General features: G+C 37.1%; 1 pseudogene; it reads left to right on the top strand.

Moving 5' to 3' along the window:
* Window positions 1-983: 983 nt before the first annotated feature.
* On the top strand, window positions 984-16,144 carry LOC122108429 (annotated as a pseudogene).
* Window positions 16,145-16,436: the final 292 nt, after the last annotated feature.

The following is a 16,436-nucleotide window of genomic DNA, read 5'->3' as shown; positions in this document are numbered from 1 at the left end:
CCACTTTGAGCCACAGCTCCATTTCTGACTTTTTTGGTTAGTTGGAGGTAACAGTCTTACGAACTTTGCTGCCTGGGCTGGCTTTAAACTATGATCCTCACATCACAGTCTCCTGAGTAGTTAGGAATATATGCATAAATCACAGGTACCCTTCTTAATTTTCTTGTAAGTAAATGAATTTATCTATTAAATTAACTATGTCAAGAGTCATGCTGTATACTTCATAATTGCTTTAAAAGTAAAACTTAGAATATATAAGCAATGGTCCTTCTCTTATGGTCCTTCTCTCAAAAGTTAGCCCCTCAAGGAAGATAATTCTTTCTCATATGAATAGTAGCTACTGTTTCAAAACGCACTTTGTTATATACTGAAGACAAATGTACAGAAAACCCTCCAAGGACAACTAAGGCTATATCTGCACTTTTTCTCTGATAGCTGCTGATATATTTTCAAATATTGCTTATTATCCATTTTTTGACATACTGGAAGGACATTTTCTAATGATTTTGTATTTGTGAAAGTCAAGATAACCTCTTTTGGTACTCTTTCTCTAAGAGTTCTATCCAAATTATTGGTTAGGTGAACATTCAATGTTTAGTTGATCATTTGTAAGTACCGTTGTCAGTGGAATACTGAATATTAGAAATAGCAATATTAAAGAAATGGCATGTTAATGATAGACATAATTTAATTGTCCATGGACCAAGGCCATTGCTCAATGGAAACTCAGAGTAAGTAACACATTCCTTGGTAAGAACCACAGCTGTGGCGATGACAAATGACCAGGATCTTCAGTGGAGTTTTATTCTTTTACTAATTTTTTATCTCCTAGCATTTGATCTATGCATCCAACACACTAGTGGACCAGTTCCACTGTACAGAAAACTGTTAAATCTGGTTAGGGAAAATGCAGCAGAGATTTATAGTTCAGTGCAACAATCTACAAAAGCCATTGTCTGAGGGTGTCACACTTGTGCAACACAATGAAACAGCAATTACATGAGAGAAAACCAGGTAAGTGGTCAGCACTGATCTCTCCACACTAGGTGAGTGATTTGCATAATAACAGCAGTGAACTCTTTCATGGAAATAGGGAAAAGGGTTAGCCAATTTTCCTATAACACAACCCCAACCCAGAAAGCCAGTCTGTACTAAATGGGTCAACATGGTGAATACTGCTCTGAATATTGTTGTAATTCAGCAAACAATCAGGATTCAGGCCTACCTTCCCAAATGAGTCAAAATGGGAGAGATCAAAGGGAATTTTAATGGAGGCAAAGGGCCACACACAGATGCCTGAGAATTGGTAGCTAACTGAGTGGTACCTCACAGCCTGGGTCATACTGGAAATAAAATGGCAGAATGTGGCTTCTCCCTCAAATGATAGTGTTAAAGACTTCCTGTATTCATATTGTCCTTGCTGTTGCCAGGACAGACACAACATAAGATGAATAGGCAGAGTGGGTCTCAAAAGAGAGTAACTGTTCTTTCACTCATTATAGGGAATTTACAATCATTCAAACTAAATCCCAGAGTGAGATCTGAGACTACAAGTGCAGATCCTTTGTTTGGACTATATAATCTCTAAAGTCCTCCCTCTCTGCTCATGGATTTTCCTAATGTCACACATTTGTGACTTTCTTAAGAGAATATGGGCTTTTCAATGTATGTCAGATCCCTTTCTTGGGCCCTTTCCCTTTTGCCTTTGTCTACCTACATCCCTTCCTGCACGTTCTCAATGCATAATATATCAAGACTTTCCTGCCCTATGTCTTATTTTCATAGGGTCCTATGCCTATCTGTGAAAAAGAATGCTTATATTTTTATTATATAAATAAACCCATTACTTACCAGCTAATATTTCACTTCTTGCAAGAAACCACATCTGTCAATTTTCTTAAAATATAACTATTGTGAAGACCCAGTATCCCAATATCTTAACTGTTAGAGATAAGAAACTGATCTTGAAAGTGCCTATTGTTTCCCTGTACACGGTTCACTGAGCATGAATTAACATTTCACTTGTTAAACAAGTAATTATTTTGTTTATTTATTTTGCCCATCCTGGGCCTGCACTTTTGTGCTCAAGGCTACTGCTCAACCATTTAAGCCACAGCTCCACTTTGGGCTTTTTGATGGTTAACTGGAAATAAAAGTCTCATGGATTTTCCTGTATAGGCTAGCACTGAACTGCAATCCTCAGATATCAGCTTCCTGAGTAGCTAGGATTACAGTTTTGAGCCATCAGAAACCAGCTCAAATATTTATCTTTTAAGCACTTAATATGTGTCAAACACTGTAGCAAGATAAGAAGACAAAATTGAAAAGTAATTCATTATTCAGAGAGAAGGCAGGAATGTATATGAATTATGAGATTCGTGCTATAAAGTCAACACATATGAGTGAGTGATAAAACACTTAGTGAGATCCAAACCAGCTATCTAAGGGAAATAGAATTTAAGCTGAGAACTTAGTCTGAATTTCATCCAATAGATAACATTTCATCACTCCTTTCTAGAGCTCTGGGAAGTTGACACAAATAGTAGATTAAACTGTAGCTTCTCCCTCACTTTCAAAAGCTAAGTAGCCCTCAAGAGGGAGCCAGAGGATTGAAAGAGCCACATTTACAAAATGTTTTTGCTTGAATCAAAGTGTTCCCTGACTTTTACATCATTGCATACATGTTGTCAACAATCTGACACATACCAATATTTTTTCTTCCCAAGTAACATTGATTTCCCTTACTTGAAACAGAAATAAACCAGAACCTTCTACATTTTATCACCAGGACTTTCAATGGGTAAAGACCTTTCCTCATTTCTTTTTTTTTTAATTGTGAAAATACCATACAGAGGGGTTACAATTACATGGGCAAGGTAATGAGTACATTTCTTATCGAGCATTGTTGCCTCCTCCTTTATTTCCTCTTCCCATTCCTTCCCATCTCCCCATTCCCACTCCTTCCCCTACCCCTGCTCCCCCCTTTCTCACCCCCTACACCGTACGCCAAAGTTGTAAATTTTGTTTTCTACATAACCTCTTGTACTTCTCATTGTTACAATGGGTCCACCTGTATCCCTATTTAAGCAATTTGTTCTTTCCCTTCCCCTCCACAAATTATGCCAACATCAAATACAGTTAAACAGGGGTTATACCATGGGGGAGGGACATACAAAGCAACAAAGAAATCATCTTATAAATATGTTAGAAACAATTGCAAGAAAGAAAAAAACATTTGAATCCTTATCTTGGGGTTCATTTTGCCTAACATCAACTTATCTGACCATTTCTGCTTGTCTCAGACATATGCTTGGCTGTATCTCTGAAGATATTTCTGGCCAGCCTCTAAATTTGTTTCTTTAGAATCTACTTAAATTTTTCTTCCTTAGTTAGCTTCAGGAAAAGGTGTTTTAAAATGCAGAAGCCGTATGTGTATGCTAAAACAACATTATAAATAGAGCCACAGTGTAGCCCTTGTCTTCCATTTGGTACTAGTTCTCAGGATGATAGAAGTATAACTCTACAAATGACTAAGAATGTGAATGTGTCGCAGAAAATCCTTCATGGTCCATAGGTTTAAAAACCCAAATGTGAGCCGTGGTTGATTGTCACAGGGTTTCTATGCTCTATGAGAGTTTCTAAAAGTGAGAAATGAAAAAGTACATCTTGTTCTCTTGTTCTTTCAAGGTCAGGGTTAGGTTTAAATTTGGTCTTCCCATAAGGCTTCAGAAACAACCCTGGTTCTGTGACAATGGCTGAAATCAGAGCTTGTAAATAAATCCTTTGACCTTTCTGAAGGTTTGTGTTTAGCTGAAGATCCCTATATGGCCATTTCTCCCTACTTTTCTGTCAAGACACTGGTCACTATGGACCATACTTTCTCTTCTGACACCTGTTTTCTGAGTATGTGACTTCCTCAACTCTTCCATGCCTTGACTGTGCTCTGCCAATTTTGTTGATTCTTTCTCTTGCTGGTCCCAGTTATACTTCTTTGAAAACTTTCTGATAAATTACTGTCCCATATCTGAAGGAGAAGACTATAGATCCTTGCACCAATTCAAGTTTCCACACTCCACAGACCCTATCCTCTTCAAGTTAGCCTGGCTTTCAGTCGTTTAGCTCTTTGAAATAACTATCCTTTTATAGGCATAGATATTAGTTTGCCAGAATTGTTTCAACAAACTTCCACAAACTAGATGGCTTCAGAAAACAGAAATTTTCTTCTGTTATGGTGCTGAGGTCAAGGTGTTGTTAGAGTTGGTTCCTTCAGACTGCTGCTTGTGGTTTGGTGACAATATCTGTCTTCAACACCACATGGCTTTTCCCTGTGTGGATTCATGTATCCTTGCAGTAAAGACATTGATAATATTGTACCAAGACTCTAATTGCCTCAGTTCAATTAAATCACCTCTGAAAAGGTTCCCTTTCCAAATAAGTTCACTTTTTCCCAAAAGGAGATTCAACTCATAATACACAAGCTAGATATTCAAGAATTAGACTTTAGCCAAGTTTTCTATGTCTTCCCCACATTTACACCCTCACCTGCACTTCCATCTTCAAGTGAATGCCAGACCATGGCTCATCTCCTCTAGCCAGTGCTCTGCAAACTACCCTAACCCTAAAACCATAACTTTAATACTGCTGTGATTACTCAAGGGTAGACAGTGGCCCTCTAGTTTTAAGTCAGAAGCTTCTGCCTGTCCCTAAATCCTTTCCTGTATCCCTGGTAGATGGCTGCACATGGAGAGACCAGCTTGTTCTCAGTTCTAAAGATCTAGTTATTCCCAGGCCCAGATGCTGCCATCTCTCCTGCCTAGAATGCATTTCTCTGCTTGTTATGAACTGGATTATATTTTAAAAGCCAGCCTGTTTCACTTCTTTGATGACATCTCCTCTAACATTTATCTTACACAGTCTCTATTCCCTATTTATCCTTTCTTAGAATTTGACAAGGCTGCAGGTCATGCCTCACAGTCCTATTCTTGGTGGAATTTCCACGTTTGTGCCAGTCCCTCCAAATCACAGTATGGGCTGCCTGATGTGAAAACTGTACCTGGCAGGTCTCTGTCCTCTTGAATGAGGATGTGCCTGAGATGAACAAAAAATACATACCTGTTTATGGAATGAGTCCATGATGTATCTGGTTACTGGACTCTATAGTGTGTGACTAACTGATGATGCCAAGGGCAAGGCTCTGAGCTGGAAGCATCACTAACTTTTTTTTTGTCAATCATGGGGCTTGAACTCTGATCCTGGGTACTGTCCCTCAGCTCTTCAGCTCAAGACTAGCACTCTACCACTTGAGCCACAGCACCACTTCTGGTTTTCTGGTGGTTTATTGGAGATAAGAGTCTCACAGACTTTCCTGCCCAGGCTGGCTTTGAACCATGATGCTCAGATCTCAGCCTCCCGAATAGCTCGGATTGTAGGCGTGAGCCATCGGTGCCCAGCTACCACTAACTTTTTGCTCTGGTTACTACTCTGTCCCTTACTTGGAGGGCTGTAATTACAAAAGGAGTATTTCTGGCTCACTGAGAAACAGAAGAAAAGACTAGTGTCCTATGGGTATATACATACCAATCCACACTCCACTCACTACATTTTTTACCTCTACCTACACACAAAGAGAGATTGAGATTTGGTCATTATTCCTGGAGAGTGACTCTCCTGAGCAAAGAAATGATCCAGTGTTTCTCAATGCAGTGCTTTAAGGGCCAGGATCTAACTCTGCCCGGTACTGTGAAAATATGGCTCAAGGACACCCTAAACAATGGGGAATTCTGCATGTCTTTTTTTATTGTGAAAATACTGTACAGAGGGGTTACAATCACATGGGCAAGATCATGAGTACATTTCTTATCAAACATTGTAGCTTCCTCCTTTGTTTCCCCTTCCCATCCCTTCTCACCCTCCCCCGCCCCCCACCCAATCCTCCTCCCCCAACAATGGGGAATTCTTTATTATCATAAGCAACAAGGAAGACCATTGAATAAAGTGGCTACCCAACATACCCTCTCAGCAACTATGAAATTTCAGTCATTTATACTTGAACACCTTCAGTCTTCATCAGACAAGAGACAGATGTTGCCTTCTAATGAAAACCTAAGCAAAGGTAGAAAGTATCTACAGTCCCAAATAGAGAAAAATTCTAAGCCTCTTTCACTTCAAGCTGTAAGCCACAGACTATGCGAGGGTGTGGGAGAAGTTCTTGGAGCCTATTGCTTCTGAAGCCTGGGCAGAGGACAGTAAAGAAATATAGTGCTATTTCTCTAAAAAGACATGTATGTGTTAGGAATGGACTAGGCAAAGTTCACAGGTTCATGCCAATAGAATAGTTTACCCAAAGATCTGTAGGAGAGGGGAGTCACCTTCCAAACAGTCTACGCTCAACCCAAGGGCAGGTCTGAGCAAGACTTATCTACAGTGTAAGATAGAAATGAGGGACCATTGGTCCAAAAATTATTAAGAAAAATCAAGACAATGACAGCAAGGCATTAATCTAAGTCTAGACCTTTCTAGGAGTAGACTCATGTATGACTGCACAGAACTCATATGCATGAAGCCAGGCCCAGTGCTAGTACATCATTTTTTATCTTCAAAATTGAAATTTTGATCTGTCCACATTTGGGAGGTTCTTTATGTGAGAATTAAATGAATTAATGCATGTATTATGCCAAGATCACACATGCATAGTAAGCACTTCACAAATGTCACTCTTCTATTTGCATTAAATCATAATTAGTTCAGGACATGATTCCTAAATCTAATTGTTATCTGAGATAGCTTTGGAGGTACAACAACAACACAACTGTTTTGGTAATTTCCACATTGTGAATTTTAAGAAGTGTACTACCTGGGGCATTCCCTTTGAAGAAGAACTCCTACACAATCTCTATTCCCTAGAACATTGTAATTAGACTTTGACATCCTTGAACATTTAGAGAGACACCTTACACATTTCTGAAAGTAACTTTTCTAATGCTCTAATCTACTGGGTTTCCCTTCCTCTCTCTCCTCTGTATTTCCTTTTACTCATCTAGCCTTGTAAGCATATTAATAAGGATGAAAAAAGGTTTCCTCAGTTTTTTTGTTTGAAACATGATTCAACATACTTTAAGTCATTCTATTCATGATATGTGGGTTTTCTTGACAATTTTAGTGGCTTAGTTATATGGTTTTGTCCTATGTGACTTAATGTGACAGTGGAAATACACTCATGATTAATCATAGTGCTCTTTCTCTTTGTTCCTTCATCCTCTTCCTCTTTTTCCTCCTTGTCCTCCTCATCTTCCTGTTCCTCCTCTTTCTTTCCTGGAGCCACAATCACATTAAGAGACCATTCAATTTGGAGATTTTTCTGCTTATTATCTGAGAATCAAGACTCAGAGAAAACATGACAAAAAAGTCATTTGGGTGCTGAAGAGAATGTACTCATGACCACCGAGTGATTCAAAGATGAAAGTGATATTTGCTATTCAAAATTTGAATACATTGAATTTTACGAAATTAATGAAATATTAGCAAGTCCCAAATGTGCAGATTTTTAGTTATGGTGGGAGTAAAACCCATATACTTCTCCTAGGATTCAGGGTTGAGCCTCTGTGATATCAAAGTATAAAAACAGACATCTTGGGTAATGATCACTTTGTTTTCATATTATTTTCTTGTATAGTATTGATACAGATTTTAATGTGACAAAAGAATAAAGAAATTCTAAGATTATTACTCTGAGAAATATGGAGTGAGTTAAGAAGTAGAAGACAATAAGGAATTGCTGATAGTGTTGCTAAGGATAATGGTGATATCACTGCATAATTCCACCATAACTAACAATCTGTCATTTTGAAGATTATAAAAATGATGTATTGTCACTGGGGCTGGCTTCATGCATATGAGTTCTGAGCAGTCATACAAGAGTCTACTCCTAGAAAGGTCTAGACTTAGATTAATGCCTTGCTGTCATTTAATTTCCACATTACCATAGTCAGAATGACTTTCATCAAGAAAGCAAACAACAAAAAATGGGAAGGTAGGAAAGGCAGGAGGAATAAATATATGTGTGTAAACATATATATGTGTGTGTGTATATATGTATATGGAGGATGGATGTATGTATACATATATGTATGAAGAATTCAAAGTCAGCATACAATAGAAATGCTTCATAACTGTATGTATTGTGGTACTATTTGCAATAAACAAGTTATGACATCAGGTTGGGTGCCCATTAATGGATAAATAGATAAGGAATAGGAGATATATGTACATGATAGATATAAATTACTAAGCCATAAAGAAAAATGAAGTTTTGTCATTTGCAAGAAAATAGAAACAGTGATAATGTTAAGCAAAATAAGACAGACTCAGAAAGAAAAGCATGGTATGTTTGTTTTATATGTGGAGTATAGAAAACATGACATGATTGTAGAAGTGGAAATATTATGAAAGAGACTGAGCATTACAAAAGAAAATAGGGGAGGAAAGATATGATCTATGTACATTATATTCACAAAAACATTACAATGAAACTCATTAGTTTTTACAATTAATGTATCCTAATATAATTCAAAACAGCTGGGTGCTGGTGGCTACTCAGGAGGCTGAGATCTGAGGATCATGGTTCAGAGCCAACTCGGGCAGGAAAGTCTGTGAGATTCTTACCTCCAATAAACCACCAGAAAACCAGAAGTGGCACTGCAGCTCAAGTGGTAGAGTGCTAGTCTTAAGCTGAAAAGCTAAGGGACAGAGCTCAGGCCCAGATTTCAAGCCCCATGACTAAAAAAAATATAAATAAATAAAAGATAAAATCCAAACCAAAATGCCCCAAAGGACTAGTAGTAGAGTACTTGCCTAGCAGGCAGGAAGACCTAGGTTTTATCCCCAACATTGCAGAACAGAAAAGGTTGCCTGACATGCTAAGAAATAATGATGTATTATTATTATTATTATTATTATTTCTACTACTATTACATCATCCAGGATAAAGGTGGTTTTAATAGCCAACTAGAACAAAATAACACTGAGCATGAGGATAAATCTAATCTTCAGTTGCCAGATGCCTAATTTAGTTTTTGTAATGTCTCTCAATTTTTTAATTTAAATTTAATTGTAAAGATAATATACAGAGATGTTACAGTTGCATAACCCATTTTAACAATGTCACCTCCTCCCTCATTTTTTCCCAGTTTTCCCCTCTCCTCCCAAGTTGTATAGTTCATTTATAACATAGTGTCTAGTGACTATCACTGCTGTCCCACCATTTCTGTGCTTCCCCTTTCACTCCCCAAACCAGATAAATTTATATACAAGACAAAGGGTACTGAAATCAAAAACAGTGACAAAAAGAAATAAACAGAAGGAAAAATAACTGTAAACAGTACAATCAAAACCCCTCTTGTTTCCATTTCTTGGAGTTTATTTCAATAAGCATCATTTTATATGATCATATGCTCACATCTTTTGAGCCCTTGTTATGCTCCCCTAAGAATGCCTTCCTTTGTTCTTTGTGTCAATGTTTAGGGTGCTGTTTAACTAATCATGTCCAAGAATAATTATTTGTCTTGTACTGTGCATTGGATTTACTTGTAGATTTACAATGCCTCTCGAATTTTATGTTCATAAACATTGAAAACAATCTTTAGACAAATGCAAAAGGCTGTATAATACACAAAACCTAAATGAATGAAGCTAAAATTAACTTGAACTTTTCAAAGTAAGGTCATTTTTAAGTAACTTTTGGACAAGAAGGAGAAAGTAAGCAAATTAATGACAGGACAAAACTTGTTTCCAAATGGCCTGTTTGGACATCCATATATACAATGCTATGTTCATTCCTTTGGGTGAACTATGAAATTCTAGAATGTGAAGGAATTTGGGCCAGTGTAGGCCATGTTGATGATTCCTAATCAAATAAAAATTATGGCATAAAAAGCCACAGACTCAAAACTACGTATAACAAAGGGTTAAAATTGTTATAAAAGCAAATAAGAAAAATAAAAATAATTTACTTAAAAAATAGAAGACAAAGGATGGGGAAAAACCAGTTGTTTAAGGATACAGGTGGACCTGTTGCAACAATGAGAAGTACAAGTTGTCATGTCCAAAACGAGCTTTACAACGTCGGTGGGGGGGGAAGGGGGAGGAAGGAGAAGGATTGGGATTGTGGAGGAGGGGGGAGGCTGGGAAGGGATGTGAAGGGTAAACCAAAGGAGGAGGCTGCAATGCTTGGTAAGAAATGTACGCATTATCCTGCCCATGTAATTGTAACCCCTCTGTACAATATGTTCACAAATAAAATAAAATTAAATTTAAAAAAAAAGAAAAGAAAAAATAGAAGACAAAGGGTATGATTAGGTAAACTAAGAATAATTATAAATGGATAAGAATTTTTAAAGATTCTCAAATACTCCCACATGGTTAGTAATATTCAAATATAATAAAACATATTTCCACTTATTAGATCAGTGAAAGTAAAACAAAGGGATATTATGCATTTTTGTGGAGAATGTAATTCATTAAGTATGCCTTCAGACCATAAGTATCAGAATAATTTGATAAGCTTCTTTTGTCAGTCCTGGGGCTTGAACTTGGCTTGGGCACTGTCCCTGCACCCTTCAGCTCAAGACTAGTGCTCTACCACTTGAGACACAGTGTCACTTCCAGTGTTCTAGTGATTTTTTGGAGATAAGAATCTCACGGACTTTCCTGCCCAGGCTGGCTGTGAACCGTGATGCTCAGATCTCAGATTCCTGAGTAGCTAGGATTACAGGTATGAGTTACCCGCATCTGGCTAAAGCGTATTTTTTTTCTAGTGAGTATTATTATTATTATTGTGAAAATACCATAGAGAGGGGTTACAATTACATGGGCAACAATGCTTGATAAGCATTGTTGTTTCCCCTTCCCATCCCTTCCTACCCACCACCCCACCCTGAGCCGCCACCTCCCTCCCCTGCAGCCAAACTTGTAAAGTTAGTTTTTCCACATAAGGACTTGTACATCTCATTGTTCCAATGGGTCCACCTGTATCCCTATTTAAATGATTTGTTTTTGCCCTTCTCATCCACAAATTAAACCAACATCAAATACAATGAAATACAAATACAATTATACCATGGGGGAGGGACATACAAAGCAACAAAGAAATCATCTTATAAATATGTTAGAAGCAATCACAAGAAAGAAAAAAAACATTTGAATACTTATCTTGGGGTCCATTTCACCTAACACCAACTTATCTGACCTTTTCTGCTTGTCTCAGACATATACTAGTTATTGAAAATAAGGGAAACCATAAGACCTATGTTTCTTTGGGCCTGGCTTACTTCACTTAATATAATTTTTTCCAAGTCCTTCCATTTACTAACAAATGGGACAATGTCATTCTGTCTGGTGGAGGCATAGAATTCCATTGTGTATATATACCACATTTTCTTGATCCATTCATCTACTGAGGGGCATCTGGGTTGGTTCCAGATCTTAGCTATGGTAAATAATGCTGCAATAAACATACTTGTACTGGTAGCTTTAGTATGGTCTTGTTTGTGACCATTTGAGTAAATGCCCAAAAGTTGGATTGCTGGGTCATAGGGGAGCTCTATGTGGAGTCTATTGAGGATCCTCCATACTACATTCCAAAGTGGTTGAACAAGTTTACACTCACACAAACAATGCAGTAATGTTCCCTTCTGTCCACATCCTCTCCAGCATCTGTTGTTATTAGGGTTCTTGATTCTAGCCATTCTAACTGGGGTGAGGTGGTATCTCAATATTGTTTTGATTTGCATTTTTTTTATGGCTAGAGACGTTGAGCATTTCTTCATGTGTCTGTTGGCCATTTTTATTTCCTCTTCAGAGAAGTTTCTCTTTAAGTCTTTAGCCCACTTATTATATTGGGCAGTTATTTCTTTGAGGATTTGTTGTTGGGGGATTTAATTTTTTGAGTTCAAGGTATATTTTAGATATGAGACCCTTGTCCGTTGTATGGCTAGTGAAGAACTTCTCCCATTCTGTGTGCTTTCTATTGATCTTGCTAGCTATGTCCTTTGCCATGCAGAAGCTCTGAAATTTCATGCAATCCCATTTGTACAACCTTTCTTTGATTTGTTGTGCTTCTGGGTCTCTATTAAGAAATTTTCAGCCTGTGCAAAGGAGACCAAGGGTATTTCTTTTTCCATCTTGTAATGTTTTCAGAGTGTCTGCTTTGACTCCGAGGTCTTTGATCCATTTGGAGTTGATTCTGGTGCAGGGTGATATATAAGGATCTAGCTTTAGTTTTCTACAAGTAGTTAACCAATTTTGTCAGAACCATTTAATAAAGAGGCTGTCTTTCTTCCATTCTATTTTTTTAGCTCCCTTATCAAAGATTAGATTGCTGTATGTCTGTGTGTTCATTTCTGGGTTTTCCATTCTATTCTATTGGTCCTGAGGTCTGTTCTTGTGCCAGTACCAAGCTGTTTTGATTATTATGGCTTTGTAGTAGAGTTTGAGATTTGGTATTGATATTCCTCCAGCACTGTTCTTTCTGTTAAGGATCGTTTTTGCTATTTAGGGTCTTTTATTGTTCCCTATGAATTTTTGGATTGCCTCTGCTATTTCCTTGAAGAATGAGGTTGGAATATTAATAGGTATCACATTGAGTTTGTAGATAACCTTGGGAAGTATTCCCATTTTCAAGATGTTGATCCTTCTAATCCAGGAACATGGGAGATTTTGCCACTTTCTAAGTACTGTTTTGATTTCCTTTTTCAGGTTTTTAAAGTTTTCATCATAGAGGTCCTTCACCATAGAGGTCCTTCACTTCTTTGGTTAATTCCTAGTTATTTTATTTTTTGTGGGGCTATTACAAATGGAGTTGCTTTCCTCATTTCATCCATGCTTTTCTCATAGTTGGCATAAAGAAAAGCCATTGATTTTTGAGGGTTAATTTTATACCCTGCTACTTTGCCAAAGTTTTGAATCAGCTTGAGTAATTTGCGAGTGGAATCCGTAGGATTCTTTCAATACAAAATCATGTCATCTGCAAGAGGGAGAGTTTTACTTCATCTTTCCCCATTTAGATCTCCTTTATGTTTGCATCTTGTCTTATTTCTGTAGCTAGGCATTCTAATAGTAGATTGAAGAAAAGTGGAGAGAGTGGACATCTTTGTTTCATTTCTGAGTTAAGAGGAAATGGCTTTAGTTTTTCACCATTAAGTATAATGTTGGCTGTAGGCTTGTCATATACAGCCTTTATTGTATTGAGGAATGTTCCCTGGATTCCTAGTTTTTCCAGAACCTTCATCATATAGGGGTGTTGGATCTTGTCAAATTCTATTTCTGCATCTATTGACATAACCATGTGGTTCTTATCCTTGCTCTTTGTTGATGTGATGAATTATATTAATTGATTTGTGTATATTGAACCAGCTTTGCATCCCTGAAATGAATCCAGTTTGATCGTGGTGTATGATTTTTTGGATGAATTATTGAAAATTTTGTTGAGAAGTGTTTCATCAATGTTCATCAAAGAATGTTCATCAAAGAAATGGGTCTATAGTTCTCTTTCTTTGATGAGTCCCTGCCTGGTTTTGGGATGAGAGTTATGATGGCTTCATAGAATGTGTTCGGTAGTGAGCTTTCTCTTTCAATTTCATTGAAGAGTTGGAGGAGTATTGGTGTGAGCTCTGCTTTGAAGGCCTTGTAGAATTCCGTTGTAAAACCATCTGGTCCTGGGCTTTTCTTAGATGGGGTGGGGGGAGGGTCTCTTATTGCTGTTTCTATTTCAATGCTTGATATGGGCCTGTTCAGATGGTTTTACCCATCTTGGTTTAGTTTCAGCATGTCGAGATTTGCTAGGAAAAGGCCCATTTCTGCCAAGTTCTCAAACTTATTAGCATAAAGGTTAGAGAATATTCCTTTGTAATGTTCTGAATCTTGGTTGTTTCTGTGGTGATGTTTCCATTCTCATCTCCATGCTTATTTATTTGGGTGTGTTCTCTTCTTTTTCTGATAAGATTTTCTAAGGGTACTGACATACTGTTTTGTTAATTTTTTGAAGAACCAACTCTTTGTTTTGTTGAATCTTTCTATACTTTTTTTTAGAATTCTAATTAGTTTAATTCTGATTTAATTTTAATTATTTCTTTCCATCTTCTGGATTGGGGTTTGTCTTGCTGCTCGTTTTCAAGGAGGTTCAGATGTCTCATTAAATTGTTGATTTCAGATTTCTCCAATTTGTTGATGTAGGAACTCAGAGCTATAAACTTGCTTCTGAATACTGCCTTTGCTGTGTCCCAGAGGAGCTGGTAATTTGGCTTACTTCATTTTTGTTGAATATCATGAACATTTGAATTTCATTTTTAATCTCTTCCATGACCCACTGGTGATTCAACAGTGTGTTATTCAGCCTCCATGTGTTACAGGAATTTCTTTGGTGGCTTTTTGTGTTGAGTGCTCAGATATGTCTCCTTGCCTGGATTTTCCCTCTCTGGCCGAACTCTCTGTACTTTGATGGCACACTTGGTGTAATTCTCTGGCCTAGGACTGTTCACTGTAACACTAAAACTGCTTTCTATGTGAGAGCTTGTTTAGTCTCCAGCTTCTCCTCCGCCATCTTACTCCACCATCTTAAAGCTTAGTTTTTAAAATTAATCCCTGTTCATATAAATATCCTTCATTGGATGAACAGACAAATATTACACAGAGAAATACTATATTGGGACTGAAATATATAAAGAAAAATTTCAATAACAACTGCAATAAAAAATTTAAAGTTTAAAAAGTTGGAATTTATACTCTCTTTGCCCCGTCTACAGTGAGAATGAAGACCATATCTCAGCAATCAGACTGTTGACATTCAAGAAAATGTCAACATCACTCTGAAGGGCTGCACTGTGATCATGAAGGGTCCCTGCAGAGGGATTTCAGCCACATTAATGTAGAACTCACTCTCCTTAGAAAGAAAAAGAAGATGCTCTGGGTCGACAAATGGTGGGTAAACAGAAAAGAACTGGCCACCATCCACATTATCTGTTGTCATGTACAGAACATGATCAAAGGTGTTACTCTGGACTTTCATTACAAGATGAGGTACTTATTCAGAAAAGAAGTCTCTAAGTTGAAATCCAAAACTCCTTCACTGAGAAATATATCTGAAGAGTTTGGATGAGGACAGGTATTGCTTGTTCGGTGACTCAAACCCAGAAAGAGGAATTAATTCATTTCCATAGCCAACATATGAAATTAATCCAGATGCCCCTCAGCAGATGAATGGATCAAGAGAATGTGTTATATATACACAATAGAATTTTATGCTTCCATCGCAAAGAATGATGTTATACTATTTTTAAGGAAATGAAAAAACTTGGAAAAACTATATTAAGCAAAGTAAGCCAGACCCAAAGAAATACAGGCTTCATCCATATGGCTTCATTCATTTGTTGTAACTAGAAAGTGTCTCTAAGTCCACAAGTAAACACACTGGATGGAAAAAGCATATACTTGAACATGAAAAATTATACAGGACTCTAGACATTCACATGGCAAGACCCAAGGAGGATATTTTTAGGGGAGAATCACAAAAGTTCAATATCTATGGGCATATGCTCATATAAAATATTTATTGAAATGAACTCTAAGAAATGGAAACAAAGTTTTTACATTATTTTGTTTCTTGAGTTTTTTGTTTGTCTTTTGATCTTTTTTCACTGTTTTTGCGTTCTGTACCTTTTATCTTATATATAAGCTAATCTTTAGGGAGGAAAAAGGGAAGCACAGAAATGGTGGGACAAAAGATGAATAAATGCAACACTAGACACTATATTGAAAATGAACTATACTACTTTTGGTGGAGGGTGTTGAGAGGGATAAGCTGGGAGAAAAGGGAAGTAAGTGGTGACACTGTTCAAAAAGAAATATACTTATTACCTGACTTATGTAATTGTAACATCTCTGTACATTGTCTTTACAATTACAATTAAAAATAAGATTAAATACAGTTAGCAAAGAAAAAGATGAATTAATTCTTGAAGGAAATGATATTGAACTTTTCTAAAATCCAGCTCCTTTGATTCAGCAAGCAACCACAGTTAAAAACAAGGATATCAAAAACATTTTGGATGTTATCTATGTTTCTGAAAAAGGGACAGTTCAACAGGGTGATTAATAAGATCTAAGAAGCAACACCCAGAATCCTGATACCAATTTTTGATACTTCAATAATTCAATAAAATAATTATATTGAAAAAATGGAGTTTACAAAGAATGGGCTTACAAATCAATCAGGAAATGAATGCATACATGAGGGTGGACTCTAGTGTGTCTGAGGAAAAATGATGTATTGGGAGAGAAGAGCCATGTAAAGTGTGTGGACTATGAGCTCATGTTCTTGATCAAGCTGTGATTGATGATATTACTAGGATACACTAGTGTGTGGGGGGCTGTATTTTGCTTTCTGT

The sequence above is a fragment of the Dipodomys spectabilis genome, unplaced genomic scaffold (assembly GCF_019054845.1).
Source record: "Dipodomys spectabilis isolate Male_0828 unplaced genomic scaffold, ASM1905484v1 ptg000059l, whole genome shotgun sequence".
Classification (NCBI taxonomy): domain Eukaryota; kingdom Metazoa; phylum Chordata; class Mammalia; order Rodentia; family Heteromyidae; genus Dipodomys; species Dipodomys spectabilis.
This window is presented reverse-complemented; position numbering and strand designations above follow the sequence as displayed.